Consider the following 23,876-nt stretch of genomic DNA (forward strand, 5'->3'; position numbering starts at 1 on the left):
GTTTTCCTGTGAGTGGCAATCACATTGTCACAAGTCTGACGTTCACTCCTTTGGGGAGGCGTATAAGTTTGTTGACCAGATTAGTTTTGATTGTAAAACCTATACCAGCTTCATGGTGATTCTCATCACTGTGAACACTCCAGAAAAACATGCGTCCACCTCTGATTTTGGTAAGCTGGGCTTCATTTTCTACCCTTGTTTCACTCAGGGCTGCCGTTTGGAAGTGGTAGCTGCTGAGTTCTCTCCCGATAAGATCAATTCATCTTTCAGGTCTACTGGATTTTGTGTTGTCCACAAGCACAAGTAATTCCATGTACCATTAGTGAGTGTAATCTGACCCATTTCTTTGATACTGTCAATCATGGGGATTTGTGGGAGATCATGGCAAAATCTGCTTGCCTGGTGAAGTTCATCAGTATCTTACACCCATTCCATGACTGCATGCTTGCAAGGGTTCTAGATAATGGATGATGCTTTTCAGTGGAGTAAAGCAAGGCTGTGCACTTGCTCCCATACTTTTCAGCATGATGTTTTCAAAATGTTATCAGATGCCTTCAATGAGGACAAAAATGGCATCAAGGTCAGCTATTGCACTGAAGATGAATTGTTTAACTTGAAAAGTCTACAAGCCAAGACTAAAGTGGAGGGAGAGTTGGTGTATGACGTTTTATTCTCAGATGATTTTACATTCAGTGCAAACTCTGAAGCTGAGATGCAACAAAGTGTGGATCAGTTCTCTTCAATTTGTTCTAATTTTGGTTTGAAAATTAACACCTAGAAAACAGAAGTTCTCCGCCAGCCAGCCATACATGGAACCATTGATTACAGCAAATGGAGAAGTTTTGAATGCTGTGGACAAGTTTACTTACCTTGGCAGTCTACTTTCCAGGGATTTACACGTTCATAATGAGTTTGATGGCATCCAGAGCTAGTTTCCAGAGCTAGTTGCATTTGGGAGGCTCCAAAGGAAAGTAAAGGAGGGAAGAGGTATTAGAATGCCAACCAAACTGAAGGTATACAGAGCCGTTGTGCTGACCTCATTGTTGTATGCTTGTGAAACATGGATAGTCTGCCAGTGCAGTGCCAGAAACTGAATCACTTTCATGTAAATTGTGTTAGGCAGATTCTGGAGATCACCTGGCAGGATAAGGTACCAGACACTGAAGTCCTTTCTCAAATCCAACTGCCAAGCATTCAAACGCTACTGCAGAGAATGCAGCTCCAATTGGCTGACCATGTTGTTCAAATGCCAAATGTACACTTGCCTAAAAGACTATTCTACAGAAAACTCACACACAAGGCAAGCCTCACATGGAAGCTAGAAGTGATACAAGGACATTCTCAGGGTTTCTCTGAAGAGTATGGAATTACTTGTGTTACATGAGAGACACTGGCTCAGGACTGCTCCACATGGCATGCCCACATCAGAGAAGGTGCTGTGCTCTATGACCAAAGCAGATTTGCAGGAGCTCAAAAGAATTGTGAAATGGACAAATTTAGAGACCTCTCCACTCCAAATGTTCACATGGACTATTTGTGTCTGACCTCTCTTGGAGCCTTCTGAGCTCATACTGGTCTGATCCGCCACAGTCAGACCTTGACCCCAACCTCGTGATGTCATTTGGGTTATCTTTGAGAGAATAAAGGACTGCAAACAATCCCAGGGGGCTGATGTGGTCAGATCTGCCCTCTGGACAGTGAACTCGAGGATGGGCTAGAGGGAGTGGACCTGTGGCAGGCAGAAACACCAGGAGGCTATGGGTATGAGGCAGCAGACTGGTGGCAATATTGGAGAAGAGAAGGGAGCATCTAAGAGAGATGTTACAAGGGTGTCTAGGCAGCTTGGTGGAACAGTGGGTAAGAGTATGGGGCCAGGTGTCAGGAAGCCCTGAGTCAAAGTTGCCCAGTGTGACCCTGGGCAAGTCATTTCACCCTGTCTGCCTCAGTTTCCTCCTCTGTAAAATGAACTGGAGAAGGAAATGGCAAACCATGCCAGCATCTTTGCCAAGAAAACCTCAAATGGGGTCCCAGAGAGTCGAACACGACTGAAATGACTGAACACAAAGGTGATGAGGTCTTGGCAGTAGACTGGATATGGGGATAGGAAGATGAGTCCAGGCTGATTCCTAGGTGGTCGGCCTGGAGGACAAGGAGGACAGTGGGGCCCTAGTAACAGGACCATTTGGAAGGGAAGAATTTGGAGGGAAAGAGAATTAAGTTTTGTCTTAGATATTTTGAGTTTCGGCTTTCTGTGGGACTTGTACTTCAAGATGTGGAATGGGAAGTTGGAGCTGAGAAGACTGGAGGTCACAGAGAGGTCAGGGCTGATGAGTACATTTGAGAATCTTTAGAGGAGAGTTGATGAGATCACCAAGTGAAATAATGAAGGGAAGGGAAGGGGTGAAGGACAGAGCTGGGAGGGACAGCTGTGGTCAGAAGGCCTGATCTGGATGAAGACCCTGCAAAGGAAACTTAGAAGGAGCAGTCAGAGAGGCTGGAGGAAAACTGAGGGGATGGGGTCCCCAAAAACCTAGAGAGAAGAGAATATGGGGAGAAGAGGGTCATGCACATGGTGAAAAAGGATTAAGAAAAGGCCCCAGGATTTGGTCTTTAGAGACTAAGGCTGAAGTAGTTTGACCTCTTCATATGCAACTAAGATTTTTCAATCTCTACTTTCTGGGATGGGGAATGTGTAGTTACAGTTTGTTCTTTGGTTCTCCCAGAGGACCATGACGTCATGTTGGGACCATGGACAAGTAAGTGAATTGAATTTAAGTGGGGAGGGAGAATCTCTCTTTTGCATCTCAAGGTTTTCCTTTACATTTCAATAAGTCTCTGTATTTGAACTCCACCTAGACACCGCTGACGCTGCCGTGAAGTCTCCTTAGACACCCTCACCTTCACCCTGGCTTCTTAGACATCAAACTTCACTTCCCTTTTCTTTTTTTAAAGAAGGTTATTTTTCAATCAGGAGAGTGTTGTCATACAGTTTTTCGAGATTTCTAGCAAAGGATGCTAGTAAGGCACTTAATCATGTTATTCTTTTAGAAAAGTTGGAGAGACGTGAGCTTGAAGACTGTGCAGTTCAGGTGCATTCTGATCTGGCCATTAATGGTTCAGTGTGAACTGGGTGGTCTCCAGTGGAGGGCCCCAGGGATCTTCAGTTCTCAGCTGTTGAATAATTGGAGAAAGATGATGATGACGTGCTGATCAGGTTTTCAGGTGAGCCAAAGCTGAAGGTAAAGCTAACACCCTTAATGGTGTCAAGATTCTGTTTGCAGGTTAGAGTGTTTTATTGCTGTTCAGTTGTGTCTAACTCTTGGTGACCCCATTTGGGGTTTTCTTGGGAAAGATACTGAAGAGGTTTGCCATTTACTTCTCCAGCTCATTTTTACAGATGAGGAAACTGAGGCAAAGAGGGTGAAGTGGCTTGCCCAGGGTCACACAGCTAGTAAGTGTATGAGGCCAAATTTGAACACAGGAGAATGAGTCTTCTGGACTCTAAACCTGGCTGCCCTGTAGAACAATCTAATCAAATGACATCCAATAGGAATAAATGTAAACTTACACCTGGGTTAAAAAAGGTACCAGATTGGGTGGGGGAGCCTAAGAGGGGTGGGGCATTACTGAACTCTATCATCACCATGACGCTGATGAGATTCTGAGCTGCCTTGGGAGGGACGAGCCTGGCTGCCATGGGTCCTACTCAGGCGGCATCTGTGGGACAGCTCTGGATGCCACACGCAGGACCAAGAGCATCCATAGGAGGGCAAGAAGAATGGGGAAGGCTCTCAGAATCATGACTTGGTCATTCTTGACACTTACTAGCTGTGTGACCCTGGATTGCCTTGTCCCCCACCCCTAAAAAAGGAGGAATTAACCCTGTTTTACTTGGCTTCCAAAGGAGAAAGTCACAGAGACACATTTCAGCTTAGTATTTTTAACATTTAGAGCCATTCCAAGGTGGAATGGGCTGCCTTGAATGGTAGTGAGCTCCCCATCATAGAAGGTCTCCAAGGAAAGACTGATGACCTCTTCATGGGTTTACTATGGCTGCCATTTTTATTCAGGTCTGGGTGAAATGAGAGGTAGAACTAGAGGCCTGCTTCTGAGATCCTTCTGATTCGGTGATTTGGGGAAACATGGTGTAACAGAAAAGCTCACTGAGTTGTCAGTGTTCTAAATCTAGATTTGTCTGCTTATTGGTCAAGCCATTTCATCAAAGCCTTCTTTCCACCAAATAAAAAGGTGCTAATGCACCTTTCCCTTAGAGAAGTGTTAGATGGAAACCACTGCAGAAACAGTCAAGGCAGCTCAGGGGCCAGGGCGGAGAAGGGTCAGTTAAAGGAGGAAGAAGCCGCGGCATCTGACACAAGGCAAAGAAAAGACAGTCAGATGAAAAGCTTATTTCCAAGTGGAATTATAACTATTTTGACATCATTCACTGTGCCTGTTCTTTCTACTGTTGAAGGAACTAGGACTACTTAGTTAAGCTGGCAATGAGGAGACTCTGAGGGATGTTCATAGGGAGGATGGAGGAGATTAATGAGGGCAGAACCATGAGAAAGGGGCCATTTTACAAATGGGCATGTTTTGGCTGCCTGAAAGGAGAGTGGCGGGCTACCTGGAGAAAGAAGGGTACCTCCCTTCCCTGGAAGCTCCTTGTCAGGCATATGATGGTGGAGATTCTTTCTGGTATGGATGGGACTTAGAGACTGCTGAAATGCTTTCCCACTCAAATTCTAGGATGCTGTGATTCCAGAATTTTTTTCTTTATTTCCCCACTTAATAGTATTTTATTTTTCCCAATTACATATAAAGATAGTTTTCAACATTCACTTTTATAAGATTTTGAGTTCTAAATTTTCTCCCCCTCCTTGTCTTCTCCCTCCCTAAGATGGCATGCCATCTGATAAAGGCTATACAGGTCCAGTTGTAGTAACGTATTTCCACATTAGTCATATTGTGAAAGAAGAATCAGAACAAAACGGGAAAACCACTAGAAAGAAAAAGTAGTCTGCTTCAATCTGCATTCAGACTTGATAGTTCTTTCTCTGGATGTGGATGGCATTTTCCATCATGGGTCTTTTGGAATTGTCTTAGATCCTTGTATGGCTGAGAAGAGCTAAGTCTATCAAAGTTGGTCATGATACAATGTGGCTGTTACTGTATATAGTGTTCTCCTGGTTCTGCTCACTTCACTCAGCATCAGTCCATGTAAATCTTTCCAGGTTTTTCTGAAATCCACCTGCTCCTCATTTCTTATAGCACAATAGTATTCCATTACATTCATGTACCACAACTTGTCCAGCCTGAATGATCTGTTATTACCTAGCTAGGGGCTCCAGTAGGAAGCTGAGAGTCAAAGCTAGGTAAAGATGACATGGTCCAAGGTGCTTGTTCCCTGACCAGGAAGTGAAGGGTGGCCCTTTCTCCGTGCCTCAGTTTTTCTCTCTGTAAAACAGGGGAGAATAAACCCTAACAATCCAACCCCTCAAATATGAGTGGAAATAAATCAGATGATAGCTTTAGCAATTGATCCTGGACCCAAGCATGATAGAAAAGTGAGCATCCTGCTGACAGTGGGCTGAGGCTCCGCTGCCCAGTGGTCCCAGAAGACAAGCTGGAGGAGGCAGCTCAGTGAGAAATGAGGAAACACCCTCCCTCAGCCTGCTGTCCACTCCCAAGACTTCCTCACTAGGGATCACAAATGTTTCGTCCTTCTCCTTTGCTTCTCCTTGGTTTATGGCGAGGAATCAGAGGGACTTAAGATCTCAAGCTAGTCCACTGCCCTCATTTTACAGTAGAAGAAACTGAGAAACAAGCACAGAGAGAGGGGAAGTGACCCAGGCACTCAGATCATAGAAGAGCCAGAAATAGGGCCAGTCTTGTGGCAGCAGGCAGCTCACCTCCTTACTCAGACCACTGGGCAACACGATCCATCAGCACCGCTGTGACAGTACCTTCTAAGCTCATTTAAAAACACTTGTATGATGCAAGCAGGTCCCAACTGCCACCAAATGTCACTGCTGGGCTATGAAATTTCAGGGAGCTGCATGCCTCCCTTGAGACAAATGCCCAGACTTCAGAGCAGTCAGTGTTACAGACTCTTATGGTGCAGAGGCTTTCTAGCCTCATGACAACCCCACAGACCACAGCAGAGATTGCAAAGTATCAGTAAACACATGGGGATGTTTGCTGAAGAAAATATTTAAGTAGTATTCCAGAACTTAGTGGCTTCAAATAGAAAAGAGGAAGAGAGAGAGAGAGAGAGAGAGAGAGAGAGAGAGAGAGAGAGAGAGAGAGAGAGAGAGAGAGAGAGAGAGAGAATGAGATGGAAAGAGACGGAAAGAGATGAGGGGGAAGAGAAAAGAGACATGGAGAAAGAGAGAGAAGGGAAAGAAGAGAGAGAAAGGAGAGAGAGGAAAGGAGAGATCTTAAAATTCTCTAAGAGTTTCCGCTATGAAGGACAGAAATTCAGACTTAAGAAGGGCGACAGTCTTGGAAGACACGCACAGCTTTTGCTATGGGAAGCCAGCCCTGCTCCAGGTCTAACGTTCATTCCCTACAAAAGTTCTGAAAGGCTCATGCCCACAGGAAGCAAGGAGGGAAGGGGGCAGGCTTCAAGAGGACAGCGAGCCTGAGAAGAGGCTGCAGGTACTGGGTCAGGAGAAAAGGTTCTAGGCCCACACAACCTGGGGATGAATCAAAGCCCTAAAGCCCTCCCTGCCTCCGTTGACCTCCTCCCCACAGGCTCCGTCTTTCCAAACCCAGCGAGGATGCTGGTCAGGCCAGAAGCGCCGCCCTCAGCCCTCTCTGTTGCTCCAGTCTGGCCGGCTCCTGGCAGCCCCTCCCTGGGGGTACTCCAGGTAACAGGCCCCAGCGGCTCCTCCCCTACACACAGAGAATGAGCAGGACCAGGAGAACTGGACTGACTTGAGTCTCTCCTTCCCCGGGGCACAAACAAACCTGCCTGGCTCTCCCTCTGCCAGCGGTAATAACAGGGCAAAAGGAGCGGGCCCCGCCTGGCACTCCGGAAGAGGAGGGAGGCTTAGCCTCACGCAAGGCCCAACAAGAAAGCATGTTGCTGAGTCCCGCAGCCTGGAGCCCCTTTAGGGACTGTTTCTTCTAGGAGCCTGGCCCTGGACACCAAGGATCCCTCCCCCCGGGCCTGCCCAATAAAGGACCTCCCTTAAAGAACCCTGTGTGGTCCTGCTTCACTCAGCATCTTTTAGTAGCTGCTATGGACCAGGCACTGGGGACCCAGAAATGAAGGCCACAAGAGTGACTGTCTTCAAGATGCTTACGGTCTGCAGTCTGTGCAAAGACTAGTTTGTACCAACTCAATTCAGAGTAATGGGAGGAGCAGGAAAGAGGGGGTGCTGTGTACCCCAACCCAGGCCTCTTGGGTTTTTCTTTGGAGGCATCCTGAGTCATTTGGGCCAGTTTTCCCCTACGCACAGTGTGTGTCCTGGCAGGGCTGCCATGGAACACCAGAAGTCCTGAGCCTCCAGATGAGCCCCTGAGCGGCAGATGAGGCATCTTCCCAAGCAGCCCCAAAGTATCGAGGACTGAGGAGAGGAGAGCATTCCTCTCCAGAGGAGCCTCAAGCTACTGGGTGAAGGGGAGCAAGTTGGGACATGGATGGGGGAAAACCTAGACCCATGTTTGCTCTAAGCCTGTGGCTTAGATGGGGATTTGATGAAGGCAAAGGAGAAGAAAGAGAAGAGGCTCCTGAGAGCTGGGGACCCTGTATCTTAAGAGCTAAAGGAATCAGGGAAAGAGTAACTGATGGCACAATCAATCCTGGTCTCAGGAGGGTGTCTCTCCAGGCTCCAGCAGAGGAGGCCAGGGAGGCCCCCCAGGGTACCCCTCCTTCTCTGTCTGGGACGGCTTTCACTGGTCAAGAGTTTTTCCTGCCATCTATCCAAAGTTGGCCTTGGGGCCGATTACTTGTCTCCAGAAGAGCCCTTCCTGGACTTAGGTTCCCCCAAGACACACCTCCCAGATCCTTCCACTGAGCCTCTTAACGAGTGTTTGCCAATCCCCTCGTCATCTTGTCATCCTCTAGACAAACCTCTACTAGCCCTATTATTACAGTCCCACCTTTAATCACCATGCACCCTATTTCTAGAGCTTGTAGCTGTCAACAAAATGCTTTCCTCACCAATGGCATGTGAGGCATTCAAGCCACGCAAATACCATTACTCTCGTTTGACAGCTGAGGAAACTGAGGTACCTGAAGGGGAGGTGATTTGACCAAGGTCACACAGCTAGTGTAGCAGACCCTGGGAATCATTTCTATTTGAGGTCATCTACAAAGCTGTAGGAGGGCCAGGAATAGGATAGGAGAGCCTGATTCTTCTCTAGTTTGACATCATAGAAGTCAGGTGCTTGGTGGCCCTTGCCATGGGGAAGGCCAGGCCTGCTCCAAGGGCTGGGTCCTTGGGCCAGATCATCAATGGTCACCTCTCTGATGAGAGTAACCTCTCTTCTTTTCCAGGGGCAGCTGTCTGGTAGCACTGGATGGTCTCCAAAGAACTGTGGACAATGGCGATGGAGACGGGCCAGAAGGTGGATTCTCCAAATTAGAAACCATTGAGCTTGACTTCAGTTCCTGGCAAAGTTCTAGAATGCACCACTAAAGGGAGAGGTTTGGAGCATTCAGAAAGGGAGACTGTGACCACAAGGTTCATCAAGAACAAGTCATGTAAAATGAATTATATTTCCTCTTCCTACAGGTCAGGAGAACGCCGTAGACACAGGGGACCTAAGAACTCTGAAGAGCAGTTAATAAAGTCTTTCCAGATAACCCATGACTTAGATGGAGAGATAGGAAATGTTAGATAGTAGAGTCTGGTGGTTTCAGGCCTCATTAGGTGATTTCTAGAGACTGATGGCTTTCTTGGATTTCCAAGGCACTGCCATATGGAAGAGAGCTGAGACGTGTTTTAATCAGCCCTGGAGGTCCAGGATAAGGAAGAACATCCTAAACATTAGAACTGTTCTAAAGTGAAATGGGCAAAGTAGTGAGCTTCCCATCAACGGAGGTCTTCAAATGTGGGTTGATTAATCATTTGTCAATGGACTTTCTGCCCATGATGTGCTGAACTCCATCCTGGCTCCAGGATTTCAGGATTCCATGAAATCATTTCATTTTTCTGGAAACCCTAGTAACCATTGGAGTTATTTGGACTGTACCATCAAAGAATAGTTCCCCATGGTTAAAACGCTGTCTCCTTTGGGGCAGGGACTCCTGAGAAGGGCTCCCCCAGATACATCCTATAGGAACTATACAAGGGGGAACCCCACACGGATGGGTCTGTGACCCCATCGCTTGTTTACTGCTGTCTTTGCAAAAGGCTTGGGGGCTGAGGTGGGTGGGGTGAAGATGTCACAGCATGTCATCTGTCATCAGAGGAGCCAGAAGAGGCCAAGCTGTCACTCTGGTTAGGTGGGTCTCCACCCTCCACGAGACAGCAGTGGGGGGGAGGGGGGGGAATAATGACTTCTGAGTGGTGGAGACAAACAAGGTGAATCACCAAGCCTTTCCACCTCTCATTGCTAACTGGTTGGCAGCTATTTCCTTAAGTGGAGGATGATTCTGATCTCCATCCAGCACAGGACAAAGTGTCCCCAAGGAGTGGTGGTCACTGCTGTTGCCCCGATGCAGGCCATTCACTCATAGTCCTGCCTTCTTCCTTCTGGGACTCTGTCACCCTCCCCTGGTCCCCCCTGGCCCCTGGAGCAGGGCAAAAGGATTATTTCTCTGCCTTCTCTATTCCTTTTCTGTTTTACCCTGCCTCTCCTTTGCTCTTCTCACCTTATTTTGTCCAGCCAACACTTCTCCCTCTTGTTTCATCATTTTCCTGGAGATTTCTTCCATAACCATCATATTCTCCTTTGTTTATATTCAGTGTGGTCCTTAAAACTCACTTGGTGCCACCGAAAGCCTGGGATGGAGGCTGCTGGCCTTAGAGACTTTTGATCTAACCTGGCTAGATCGCCATCGAGGCAGTCAACTGGCCTGGCAGCTGCAGCGGTCACAGAGGCTGCATGTACCTCCTTCCCTCCCCAGATCCTAGCCATCCGGGCATTCTCCCTTGGGACTTTCTGCCAGCTCTCTCTGAAGTCCCCCGGGGTTCACCACCAAGCTGCTGGTGTTGACATGAACCGAACACTGCAGTCCTACTGTGTGCGAGCCTTCATCAGAGCCCTGGGCCTGGCAGACAGCTATCTCTGTCTCCATCCCACGCCACTGATACCCTCTCATTTCTCCTCCTTTCTCAATGACTATCTGGCTTGGAGGTTTTCCATCTCTTTCATTCTCCACAACCGCTCCCACTGTGGTTTTTTTCTAACCTAAATCTCGTTTCGAAATCTCCTGCCCAAGGGGTTTTCCAACACCTCCCAGCTTTGAATCAACCTGCTGTTTACTGCCCTCTGAGAACAGTCATCCAGATGTTCCAGGAGAGCGGGCCTGAGCTTGGGCCCCAAAGACCCGCCCCATTGGTAATATGGAGGAGACTAGTAGGCGGGGCCCACGCTAGACTCCTCTCTCAGTTCTAATCATTGATTTTCCTTCCCTGGGGAAACATGGAGAGAACAGACACAGCTAGAATTCCAAGACAGTCACAAGTCTCCTCCCAGCCTCCCAGAGAACAAGACCCCCACTAGTGAGTATGGGGAAAAGAGTAGGCCAAGGCGGCCAAAAAATCTGAGCACAGATGGTCAGTCAGTCAGTCAGCGAGCCTTTATTAAGCACCTGCTGGTGCCAGGCACCCTGCTAAACACAAGGCCCAGACCTGTTCTCAAGCATCTCCCTGTCCTGTGGGGGAGACAAAGGCAAACAGCAACAGGATAAAATGGAGATAATCGGCAGAGGTAAAAGCAGAAGGCCCTAGCATGGGAAGAGGGGGAAAGAGGGAGGGGTGTCGAGGGTTCCAGGTCAGGGGAAGGGGAGGCAGGATGCCCAGAGATGAAGGGGTATCAGCCAAAGCAGCAGGGTCCCTGGATCCAGGAGTACACGAGGCTCCCCACTATGGACCTTTTGTCATGAGGGGCTCCAGGGCCATGACGATCCCTGACCCACTTCTAAATGCCTGGAGCAGCCCGGAGGCTAAGGAGAACTGGGTCAGAGTGAGCTCTAGCCCTAGCCCAACTCAGATCCAAAGCCAACTCCAGGGTGGCTATGGTTTATTGGGCATTTGGGCCTAGTGGGGTCACTCCCGATCAGCGGCAGGCATCCCTCAGTGTGTCTTCATTCTCCAGCCTAGAGGTTCCCAAAGTGATTTCTTTCAGGAATCCGTTTCTTGACTATTTAACTTCATAATGATGGTGTTCAGGGAGGATGAGTCCCTCTGGTGGGAGGGCTGCTCACTGACCTCTGGGGTCCCCCTGCCACCCAACTCTCCTCTGCGGCTCCAAGAAGCTGTATGGTGTGCAGCGGTCACACCCCTATAAAACTCTTGGTGAATGGGCTGAGCCAGGTTAAGAGTAACCCAAGGGCCTCAAACCTGTTAGTGAGGGGGGTGTCTACCCTAAGCATGTGAAGACTTCCCCAGGCAGAATGGCAGGATGTTTCAGTGACTCTGGGGGGAGGGGGCCAGAAGCAGGCACTGGGGAGCGCTTAGAGCTTGGTCAGACATGGAAGCTGCCAAGGTCACCCACTGCCTCCCGGGTCATCGCCGTCATCCTGACTTGTCCTGCCACTGGTCTTCCATGACTCTGGAAGAGAGTGAGGCTGGCAACTCTGAGCAGCTCTGCCTCACTTCAATCCACAGGAGTTAAGACATCACTCTGGGATGTCATGGGTCCTCTACAAAAACAAAGGCCAAACAATTCCATTTTCCTTCTTGTTCCTCAGCCAGACTTCTGCTCAGGTTCAGGCCTCCTCCAAATGTCAAGGAAACTCCTTCCAACAAGATGCAAGTAGACACTGACTGGTCCCTGCTTTCTTGGGTTACTTTTCCCTCCGAAGAAACAGATCCCTTTGTTTCTGAGTAGCTCAGATAAGATGTGTAGACCCCCAGGGATGAAGGATCCTCCTGGGGGAGATGGCCAGAATAGCTCAAAGGGGACGAACTCACTGAGTGTGGAGCTGAGTCTCAGAGTGGACTGGACACTGCCACAACAGCCCCCCGGGGAGCCAACTGATGGTTGTGCTGTGAGCCTGTGGGTGTCAGGCCCATCCTAGTTGTGCAAGGAAAGGTTTACTTTGGCCCCCACTGAACCTTGACACCTAACTGACCTTTCATAGATTGGGCTGAGTCACGGCACTAGTGGCGGGCCTCTAACAGCGCCCATCACAGGGGCCCAGGGCAAACCCATTTTTATCCAAACTATTATTAGCTTCTGTTACAAGGCCTGACAAGGACCAGGTTGTTCTCAAGATGGCCGAGGGCTTCCATTAAGACATGGGCTCCCTCCTTCTCTCCTGTACCCAGGGTGCTGGGCAGGGCCCATCATTCCCCCTTGTGCTGGGCTTGCGTGGCCTCACCACAGATGGCTCCAGAACCAGGCACAGTCCATCAAAGGCACTCATACCTTTCGTTTTCACAATGTCCAAGGCAGGAAAGGGCACTGTTCTCCCCATTTACCAGGTCAAAGACTCGGGACATGAAAGGTGAACCCTGATAAATCAGTGTGTAAAGCAGCAGGAGCCCGGCAGCCATGCCAGGTCTAATGTGCCACCATCCTTCTGCCTGACGCCAGGTGTCTAGAAGCTGTGGCCTAGCCACACCCCTCACCCAGCCCGGCTGAAGAGGGCCGTGTTCTTCCCCCAAACTTTGTAAATAACTGAGACGCTCATGCTGGCTGGTACCTAGCCAGCTAAGGGCTTTGTGTGGGGAGCGCACCGGAGGTGTGGCTTCTGTGGGATCCCCATAAAGCCTAGTTTAACAAGCTCATTCACTTCCGAGGGACTCAGCACATCTGACAGTGAGGTCGGGCCTTCAGAGGCTTCCTTTGGGAAATCAAAGAGGCTGCAGCCTGACTCATCCCCAGCCACTTCCTTCACCATCAGCTGGCTGCTATTCTTGTCAGCCAGGTAACTGACCTGAGCCAGGGACCATCCGCAGCCTCCTCCTCCAGTCTGTCAGTGCTGAGGCTGTGGGGATATTGGCGAGCTGGGTCCCATCTTCTGCAAGAGGCCTTTCCCTGTGCCACCTGGGGATACCCCATGCTGGTGCCCACCTGATTCCCAAGCCTCTTCTCTAGGAAATTGCTGTACACGAGCTCTGTGTAGATCTTAGTTGTTTCCTTGTAGCCTCTCCCATTAGACTGGGAGCTCCTGTGGGCAGGGGCCACGCTGCCCACTTTCTGTTTAGTACAAGAGAAGCACGTGATTCATGCTTGTGGATGGACGATCAGAAAACCCACCTGTCTTAACCACCCAGCAGTGGATGGTCCAGAAAGCTTTTCTCCTCCTGTCTGAACACTTGTTGCCCCCTTCTCTGGAAGGTCCCAGGCTCTATGAATGGGAAGCCAGCAAACAGAAGGGGACTGACCTGGGCCCTTTGAAGGTCTCTTTGTCTAACATCAGAAACAAAAAAATCAATCAGATGCTTCTGAGAAAGACTCTGCCTCCCTCCCTCCCTATAAAAGTCATGGGCCTTGTGGCCCCCATTGTGGAGGTGACTGGACTCAACTCTGATAGAGTCTATAAAGCTGACTTTGTCAAATCCAAGGGCACCCTATCTAAGGGGGACCATCCTCCACAGCCTGATGACCCAAGGCCTGAGAGCTACCTTGGATATCATGACCTTCCTTTGGTGCTCCCATGCTGCATCTCACACCTCAAACCTTCCTTTATCGAAACTGAGACGGACAGAGGTAAAGTGACTTGCCCAGCATTACTCAGCTATTAAATGTCTGAGGCAGGATTTGAACTCAGGTCTATCCTGACTCCAGGCCTCAGGGCTCTACTCACTGCGGCACCTCCTGGGTTATGGAAAAAGCTTGAAATTTGGAATCAAGGGGACTTGGTATAGATGATGCCCTGTGGCACCTCCGGTAGTCACTCAGCTGGTCTAGGCCAAATCTGAGTACAGTAGGAAGGGCTGCTTCCCTAGGGCCACAAGAGGAGAAGAAAGAGCTTGTGCCCTGAGGGCCCTCCTCTGCTTCAGCCTGCAGGCCAGGGGGATCACGAGCCATGGGCACTGGGCATTCACTTAGGAAGCGGTTTAAGGTTTGTAAAGCATTTCCAGCCCATCTAGAGAAAAAGGCCTCGCTCCTGAGTAGCCCCAGACAATTCAAGTTTCACTCATTCCCTCCTCCTCCTCTCATACCCCTCTAGGGCACATGCCAGGCCTTTGTCTCAGCCTTTCTCAAAGGCTATGATCCAGGTGAGCAGGCTGTTCCAAAGGGTCAGGAGATGAAAGAGCCTTGGGGCATCCCACACCCCATAGGAAGAAGGGCATCCAAGGAGGCATGAAAAATGGCAGCAGCTGGGGGCAATGCTAGGGCACAGATCAGAGCTGGAGAACCAGGATGAAACAGAAACCTTCTGGGCCCACCCACCACCCCACGACAGCCAGCTCCCAACCAGGAGGAGTTCACCCTACCTGGGCCTCTTCCCATCGGTTTCTTCTGGGTTAGTGAAACATCCTCACTCGCTTCCGTTTTCTTTTTTTCTTAAATTTAAGAAAAGTGAGTGGGATCCTGGTGTCTGATGTGAGATCTTACATCTAGTTTCCTTCAAGTCCCATGAAGCCTGTAAACATAAGAAAGGAGAACCTGCATTTTGTGTCCATGGGGTGGACCACCACTATGACAATGCAGACAACTACAGTGGCGTAGCCCCTGCCCTTAACACACCATGGGAACAATTCCATTCTGCTTTGTGAATTCAACCTGGCATTTTACAGATCATGGCTAGCCGGGGCACAACTTTATCTCTCCTCCTCCTGCCCCTCTAAGCAAGAGAGATTGTAAGCACCTGCTAGTGCCAAACATAGCGTTCTGCACACCCTGGGTGCTGAGCAAAGCATGTGTAGCCAGAAGGAATCTGCCTAAGATGAGTGGTCTCTATCCTCAGCTGAAGTCAATGACACCTACTTATGGCCAATCAATCCAGAGGCTGAATTGGGCAGGGGAGCAGCTGAGGGCTCTGTGTTCCAACTCTCTCCAGACATAATCTCTGCGTTCAAGTTTAAACAAGGGACCCTGTGTCAATTAAAATGACAAGTAAAGTCATCTAGCAAGAAAGCCTTTAAAATGTATCAGCCTGGGTTAAAAAAAAAAAGAAAACAACAAACCAAACTTAGTCTGCCATTCAGACAAGCATGGTGGGGGAAAGGAGCCTGCATGCCCTTCATCAGGGGCTTTCTCCTGAGTTGACAGGATTTCAGGGATCTAGAGAACTTACAAGGCACGGAAATCTAACTACCAAAGCCCGTCCCTGCATCACCTAGGGCTTGGGTGATTTCCTCAGCTGCTCTGTCATGAGCAGGTCTAGAATTCACGTTTTCTTATCCACTGCATCTCCAACTGCCTTTCTAAGCAAATGCTTATCACAGCTCTATAAGTCATCTATTTAGAGGGAAAGGAGGTCTTGGAGATCATCCAGCCAGACTCCCTCATGCCCAAGTCTCCAATGACTGGTCCAACTTTCCCTTGAGACCTTCTAGCAGGTGAATTCTCTTGGATATATAACACTTCCACCCAAAGACCCTTAGGACTATTCCTTTGAAGGGTAACCCTGTGACCTAATTGTGTTTGCATCCAGAGAAGAGAGATGATTCCTGATCATCTAAATGTGGAGAGATGAGAGAGACAGACAGAGACAGAGACAGACCAAGAGGAGTGTAGAAGGTACACATTTCTGAATGGCTAACTGCAGTCCCCAAAGCCTCAGCCATGTGGAGGAGGCTCGCTCCAATGTGTCTCTTAACTTCCAGCCCCTGAAACCTTAGAAACTACTATGGGCAGATTTCCCTGTTAGATTTTTCTTTCCTTGGTTGAGCTGAGATTTGTAGCTTGCTCCCAAGCCAAAGGCAGTGCATTGAAGAAATTATACAGAGGAGACGATAGAATAGTCTCGTGTACTCTGGGTAACCTCTCCAATTTCTGTTTATTGTTTTCATAGATAAGTGGGTTTGCTAGTTCAATGACTGTCTTTTGTATAACCAGCATTCAATGAGAGGAGTCTAGCCAAAGGAAGCTGCTGTTTCCTTCTTTCCATTTGGAGTATCCAGGGAAAGTGGCCTTTATTCTGAACCCTAAAAAGGAGCATCCTAGCCCTAGACTACCAATATTTGATGTGTGGTAGAGAAATGTAGCTCTTCAGGGGTGGGGAACCTGTAGCCTCGAGGCCACATGTGGCCTTCTAGGTCCTCAAGTGCAACCCTTTGATTGACTTTTAGCCCATTGCCCCTGTTGCAAGTGTGAAGTCCAAGCTACAGACTCCCTCTTTCTCCTCATAGAGGCAAAAGTGAATATCCCCCAGAGATGGACTGGGCTGGATCCTGGATCATATCTACTTAAATAAAAATCCACACTACACTCAGGCCAGCTCTCTCTGCTACAGATAAGTGAGGGTACAGAGTAGATGGGGGTAGAGCAATGGACCTGAAGTCAAGCAGACCTGAGTTCAATTCTAACCTCACTATGTGATGATCCTGGCCAACTGCTGAACCTCTCCCAGCCTCAGTTTCCTCATCTGTAAAATGGGGATAATGATAGCCCCACTCTCCCAGGGGTGGGGAGAAGATCAGCTGAGGAGATTCTTGTTAATGTGCCCTATGATGGTGACCCAGGAGCCCCAAGGCCCCTCCAGCTCCTAATCTATGATCTTGGGAGATAATGATTCCAAAAGGTGCATTAGCTCCAGGGCCTCAAATGGTCAGACTCTAGTTTCCTGTCTCTGTGTCTTTGTCCACACTCTTCCCTAGCCTTCCCCTCTGTGTCCAGCTCCATCTGTTAAAACAGTGGGTGGAATCTTGGTTCCAAGGTTGTGTCCTTCATGGTGTCTTTGCCATTTCCTCCTTCAGAATTGTCACAGGACTTTGGGCCTCTCACTACACTCTGTTAAGGTTATATTCTATAATTATTGGGCACCAACCACCCCCAGATTCTAGTGTTTAGAAGGACAGAGCCCAGGCTCTTCATCTCTCTAAGCCTCGAACCCAACAACCCTTAGCACAGAACTCTGCACACCCTGGGTACTTAGTGAATTAATGGATGGATGGATGCAGGAGGAGAGCAGGGAGCTGCTGCACCTTCTCCAGTGGCTGAGGAAGAGACCAATGGCATGCAGAAAGGGGGGATAGGTAACCCAAATCATCTTGTTTCTAGGATAAAATGCTTAAAGTTGTTCAAACGATCCACCACACTTAAGTTCGAAGACTTTGGCTCTAGGGAGTGACTGTGGGGGCCAAGCAGAAGAGTCCAGGTCATCCCTGGGGAGGTGAAAAGCTGCTGACCACAGGGCAGAGGGCATGCTGAAGTGATGCAGATGGCCACACTCTGGGCTCAGTTCCCCCAGGCTATGGAGCACCAGGTGCAGGCCAGCACCGGGGGAATCTGTATAGGCTGCTGGCTCTGAACTGAGCACCAGATCTGATAGAGGAGAAGCCAGCTAAGAAAGGGGTTACCTAACCACACCTCACCTCTGAGGAGGAGCACCAGCGCCCTCTCCTGGGACATTCACAGCACTGACTCAACTCTGGTGCTTGGAAGTCAGTGTGGGACAGGGTGACCAGGGTGGTAAACATGAGTGAATGTGAGTACGTGTGAGACACAAGGCACCCCGTGGGATGCCTTGTGGGATGGTCACCCCGGCCGACCACAAAATTTCAACATGTGATGACATTGGCTTGTGAGCTGGGAAAAATGAGTTTTCTTCCCCAGAAAGTTTCCTGACTCTCAGGGAAGGCAACCACCACGTTCATTTACATGGCATTTTACAGCTGGAAAAAGTAACCCCATGCTGTGGGGCAGTACAACCAGACTGGAACACAGTCAGGAAAAGATGGCAATGCAATGGCTAACATGTCCCAACCTGCCCTTTGACCCACACATCCCACGACAGAGAGGGGCCACAGCAGGGCTTTTTCTGGCAGCAAAGATTCGGAAACAAAGAGTAGGTCATCGATCAGGACACCTGCCAAGCACCGGGTAGGAAATGGATGGAGATACCCCATCCAAGAGGGACTGGCCGGGCTTGGAGAAGCCTGGGAGACCTGCCTGAATAAATGCAGAGGGAAGTTAGGAGAGCAGAAAGCAAGACCCACAGCCACAGACAGACAGCCCCACAGAACACTTGAGGGGGGGTGTTGTAAAGTGACCAAGAATAAACTGGCGCCAAACAAGAGAAACCCAAAGATCCCTCCCACCCCTCTCATTCCTTTCAGGGGAAAGAGTCCAGGGCTGTGGAATATTACATATAAGGTCCTATTTTTTTCTATATAGCAATTCATTTTGATGAATTTTTCTTCTTCCTCTTAAAAAAAAATTTGTTATAAGGGATGACTGTCAAGGAGGGAGAGGGGTATAGGGGGAAATTTAGGCTATATGAAAACAAAAGGAATGAATGTTTATATGCAACATAGAAGTACATCAAACGTATATAAGTACATAGGTATATATAAACCCATCTGATAAATTTATTTCATATACATTTAAAAGTCACATTCTCCACCCCCTCTGAGGCAGGGCGTGTATTCTTAGCTCCATTCCAGATGTGGCCATGAGGGATGAGGGAGGTTGAGGCCATCTGCCCACCTCACTGGCACCCCTGACTTTCAAGTGGGTAGGGTGAGCTAACACTAAATTTCTTGTGGGTCGGTCTGCACAAATACATAGCCAAAGGTTTATGTTCTCTGTGGCGCAGATCCAAAACCAGAAGAAACTCTTGTTCTCTGCAGAAGGAAACCGAGAGTCTGGGAGTCCTTGGAAAGTCTGACTGAGGCCTGAATACCCCAAATCCTCTTGAGAGGCGGCCATGCCTCTGGACCGGATGGTCCCTTGCCTTACTGTGAATTCTAAAGACTACAATTGTCTATCCCAATCACCCATTTGTAGGAACTGAGTGTGAAAATGAACTATACGAGCCCGAAGGGGTTGCAGAGGGCAAATGAGAAGATGTTATTCCTCAAGGGATATATGGAACACAAAACAGGGACCAGGTCCTCAGCACCTATCCTCACTTGTAGTTAATGCAAGGTAAGTCTTCAGGGCAGCCAGATGGTGCCATGGTGCACAGAGGTCTGCGCCTAGAGTCAGGAAGACTCATCTTCCAGAGTTCAAATCTGGCTTCTGACTCTTACTAGCAGGGTGACCCTGGGCAAGTCACTTCACTCTGCTTGCCTCAGTTTCTTCATCTGTAAAATGAGAATAAAATGGTAAAACCACTCCAGTATTTTTGCCAAGAAAGCCCCAAATGGGATCATAGTGGGATCAGACAGGACTGAAATAAGTGAACAGTGAACAAAAACTCCCCAGATCTTCACCCCCTTCCTTCCATACCCCCTTGAATTTATTGTCCAAATCTTTTCACACGGACGCTCATGTCCTTCTTGAGAGCAGGGACTGTGTCATTTTGGGTCCTTGTGCCCCTAACCCCCAGCCTGGAGCCTGTCTGGAAGTCTACTTAATGTGATCGATAGAAAAGTGAAAGCAAATGCAGTGAGATCGTGGAAAGCTCTGCTGAATTACATTCAAGAGGTCTTGAGGGAGCCCTCGTGAGATTCTACTATTGGGGGTACAACATGGATGCAGATAAGTTGATGCAAAATATGCAAATATTAGAGCTTATACTCTAATGGTGAAGAAAAATACATACAAAAAAACCAATATAATACAAATAATGAATACATATATACATACATGCATATATGTCTATATGTTTACAAAGTAGGTAAAAGTGAATCAGTTATGGAGGGAGAGCACTAAGCTCTCCCTAGGGGAGGTTCAGACAAAGATGACGCTTAGGTTGCATCTTAAAGGAAGAAAGGGTCTTTAGGAGGCCGAACCCAGACAAGAGAGCACTCGAGAAGTGGGAGATGGCTATCAAAGGGCAGGAGGCTGAAAACGGGCTAGAGTCAGGAGCAGAGAGGGCAGCTAGCACGGCTGGATTGTAGGAGGCAATTGAGCAATGACACTGCTCAGAGAGGTTGGGGAAGACGGTGAAGATAGGGAGCCTTGATTAAATGGTCAGACGTGTGCTTCAGGAAAATTGCTTTGGCAGCTGTGTACAGATCAGACAGGAGGATGTGATGGGGACCAGAATTCGGGTGGTCTTGGTGGCAGTGGACAGAATCCATCCTAAGAGAATGACTCTGTGAGAGTAAAAAAGACCAGATTGGCACCTGACAGTCTGTGCCTGAGGGAGAGGGAGGAGCCGAGGACAATGCTGACATTCCAAATCTGAAACCCAGGAAGGATGGGGATGCCTTCAACAGAAACAGGGAAATTCAAAAGAGGGGACATTTTGCCATAGTGTCCAACTCTTCATGACCCCATATTTGGGATTTTCTTGTCAAAGATACTGGAATGGCCTGCCATTTCCTTCTCCAGCTTATTTGACAGATCAGGAAACTGAGGCAAACAGGGTGGAGTGACTTGTCCAGAGTCCCACAGCTAGTCTGAGGTCAAATTAGAACTCAGGAAGATGAATCTTCCTGATTCCAAGGCCAGATATCTGCCCTTAAGAGGAGAGAATTTGGTCATTTGGAAAAACAAAAGGTCCAGAATATCAAAGGGACTAATGAAAAGAAATGCTTGGGAAGGTGGCCTAGCGCTACCATACCTCAAACTCTACTATAAAGCAGCAATTATCAAAACCACTTGGTATTGGCTAAGAAACAGAGAGGTAGACAAGTGGAATAGACTTGGCACTCAAGATGCAGTGGGCAAGCAATATAGCAACCTTCTGTTTGATAAACCCAAGGACCCCAGCTTCTGGGATAAGAACTCATTGTTTGACAAAAATTGCTGGGAAAACTGGATAACAGTGTGGCAGAAATTAGGCATAGACCCATACCTGGCACCGTACACAAGAATAAAGTCCAAATGGGTACATGATTTAGGTATAAAGATTGATACCATGAATAAACTGGAGAAGCAAGGAATAGTGTATTTATCAGATCTATGGAGAAGGGAAGAATTCTTTACTAAAGGAGAGGTAGAAAGCATTATGAAATGCAAAATGGATAACTTTGATTACATTAAACTGAGAAGTTTTTGCACAACCAAACCCAATGCAACCAAAATCCGGAGGGATGTAGTAAATTGGGAAAGAATTTTTACAGCTAAGCTCGGGGATAAAGGCGTCATTTCTAGAATATATAGAGAACTGACCCAAATGTATAATCATACAAGTCATTCCCCAATTGATAAATGGTCAAAGGATATGAACAGGCAATTTTCAGAAGAAGAAATTAAAGCTATCTATAATCATATGAAAAAATGCTCTAAATCACTATTGGTTAGAGAGATGCAAATCAAAACAACTCTGAGGTACCACATCACACCTATAAGATTGGCAAACAGGACAGAACAAGAAAATGATAAATGCTGGAGAGGATGTGGGAGAGTTGGAACACTAATTCATTGTTGGTGGAGCTGCGAGCGCATCCAACCATTCTGGAGAGCAATTTGGAACTATGCCCAAAGGGCTACAAAAATGTGCATACCCTTTGACCCAGCAATATCGCTACTAGGTCTATATCCCCAAGAGATCATAAAAATGGGAAAGGGTCCCACATGTACAAAAATATTTATAGCAGCACTCTATGTAGTTGCCAAAAACTGGAAGTCAAGGGGATGTCCATCAATTGGGGAATGGCTGAATAAATTATGGTATATGAATGTAATGGAGTACTATTGTGCCATAAGAAATGATGAACAAGAAGACTTCAGAGAGGCCTGGAAGGACTTATATGACCTGATGCTGAGTGAAAGGAGCAGAACCAGGAGAACTTTATGCACAGCAACAACCACAGTGTGTGAGAGTTTTTTCTGGTAGACTTAGATTTTTGTAATAACACAAGAACTTCTTACCAAAAAAAAAAAAAATCCCAATGGAGGATCTCAAGGCAAAATGCCTGCCACACTCAGAGAGAGAAATATGGAAGTCACTCACATATTGTAGCAGATCATGTTTGTGTATGTGTATGTGTTTGTGTATCATGTTCTGATTTGTTATACGATTTCTTTCATTTATCTTAGTCTGACTACATAGCATGACTATAGTGAAAATATACTCAATAGGAAAGTATATGTAGAATCTATACAGAATTGTATGCAGTCGTGGGGAGGGAGGGGGGGAGTGAGGGGTAGGTGGGGGGGATAAAATCACAATTGTATGGCAGTGATTGTTAAACATTAAAAAATAAAAAATAAATAAAAAAATAAAAAAAAAAGAGGAGAGAATTTGGGGGCAAAAAGAATAACCTCGATTTTAGACCTGTTGAGTTTAAGATGTCTCCAGGATATCCAATTTGAAATATCCAGTAAGCGACTGGTGATGTCGGCCTGAAACTCAGGGAAAGATGGGTTGTATGGGCTTGTTCCTCCTCTAGGGAGAGAGCGAGGGGATATCTAGAGATGATAGTTAACCCCGTGAGAGCTGATGAGGTTACTCAGAGAGAGAAGAGGGGAGAGCCTGGGAAACACTCAGGGGTAAGGCGGAGAGTCTGAGGCATGATCCGGCGAGAAAAAGGAAAATCAGGAGAGGAAAGTGTCAGGAAAAGCCAGAGAAGAAAGGCAGTGCAGAGCACAGAGTCAGGCAGCAGATGGTCTGAGAAGGAACTGTCCGTGGAGAGACAGATCACCCTCAGCTTTGGAGAGAGTAGGTCTGTCTGTCTCTGAGTCCATCGTTAAGCATCAAGCCCTTGCTAAGTAGGCACAGGGCTCAGTTCTAGGGGTACAAAGGCAGACATCCCTGGGGTGTTCACAGTCTAAGGGGCTAGATAAACAAGATATGTAAAAAAGAAATGGAGGACGATTAACAGAGGTATGAAAGTCAGTGGGAAAGACTCTTGTCCAAGTTAGGACTTCAGCTGAAACTTGAAGACAGCTAGAAAAGACAGAAGGGAGAGTGAGGAGGAAAAGCTTTCCAGATATGGGGGACAGAGGAAATGCACAGAGCCAAAAGAGGTGCAGGAGGCAGCTTGGGCGTGCCATGGTGCACACAGCAAAGCCATGGAGTCAAGAAGACCTGAGTTCAAATCCAATCTCGGACACTTTGTACCGCATGACCTTGGGCAAGTCATTTAACCTCTGTTTGCCTTTATTCACTGGAGAAGGAAGTGGCAAACCACTTCAGTATTTTTGCCAGGAAGACCCCATGGATAATCTGGTCCATGGGGTCAGGAAGAATCCAGTAAGACAGATGGGAGACCTGGTAAGGAGGCTAGTGTCTCTGGCTGGTGGTAAGATGCAAGAAGACTGGAAAGGGAGGCAGGGACTAGGTGTGCAGGGCTTCAAATGCCAAACTAAGCATTTTGTATTTAATCCTGATAGGGAACCATTGGATTTATTGAGTAGGGAGGTTGACATGATCAAACCTGGGCTTTAGAAAGGTCACTTTGGCAGTTGAATGGGCAAATGGACTGGAGGAGGGAGAGACTTGAGGTACACAGACCCCCCAGCAGCTACTGCAGTAACCCAGACTTGAGGTGATGAGGGACTGCATGGGGGGAAGGGTGGCAGTGCCAGAGGACAGAAAGGGGTATATTCCAGAGATGTTACAAATGTAAAATCTACAAGCCTTGGCAGCAAATTGAATATGGGAGCAGGAGAGTGAGGAGTCAAGGAGGACACCCAGATTATGAGCTGGGGCACTGTGCTCTCTACAGTAATAGAGAATTTGGGGAGAAGGGAAGGGGGTAGGGAGGAGATAATGAGTTGAGTTCTGAACACATTGACTTTAA

At 47.9% G+C, this 23,876-nt stretch overlaps 1 protein-coding gene across 1 annotated transcript in view; it reads right to left on the minus strand.

Moving 5' to 3' along the window:
- Positions 1-14,621: 14,621 nt before the first annotated feature.
- LOC140522523 (uncharacterized) overlaps positions 14,622-23,876 on the minus strand; it is a 30,437-nt gene continuing 21,182 nt past the window's right edge. The window contains exon 4 of the mRNA XM_072637936.1: positions 14,622-14,713. The gene's annotated coding sequence lies outside the window, so the exon portion shown is untranslated. The remainder of the gene's footprint in view (positions 14,714-23,876) is intronic.

The sequence above is a fragment of the Notamacropus eugenii genome, chromosome 2 (assembly GCF_028372415.1).
Source record: "Notamacropus eugenii isolate mMacEug1 chromosome 2, mMacEug1.pri_v2, whole genome shotgun sequence".
In the NCBI taxonomy this organism is placed as follows: domain Eukaryota; kingdom Metazoa; phylum Chordata; class Mammalia; order Diprotodontia; family Macropodidae; genus Notamacropus; species Notamacropus eugenii.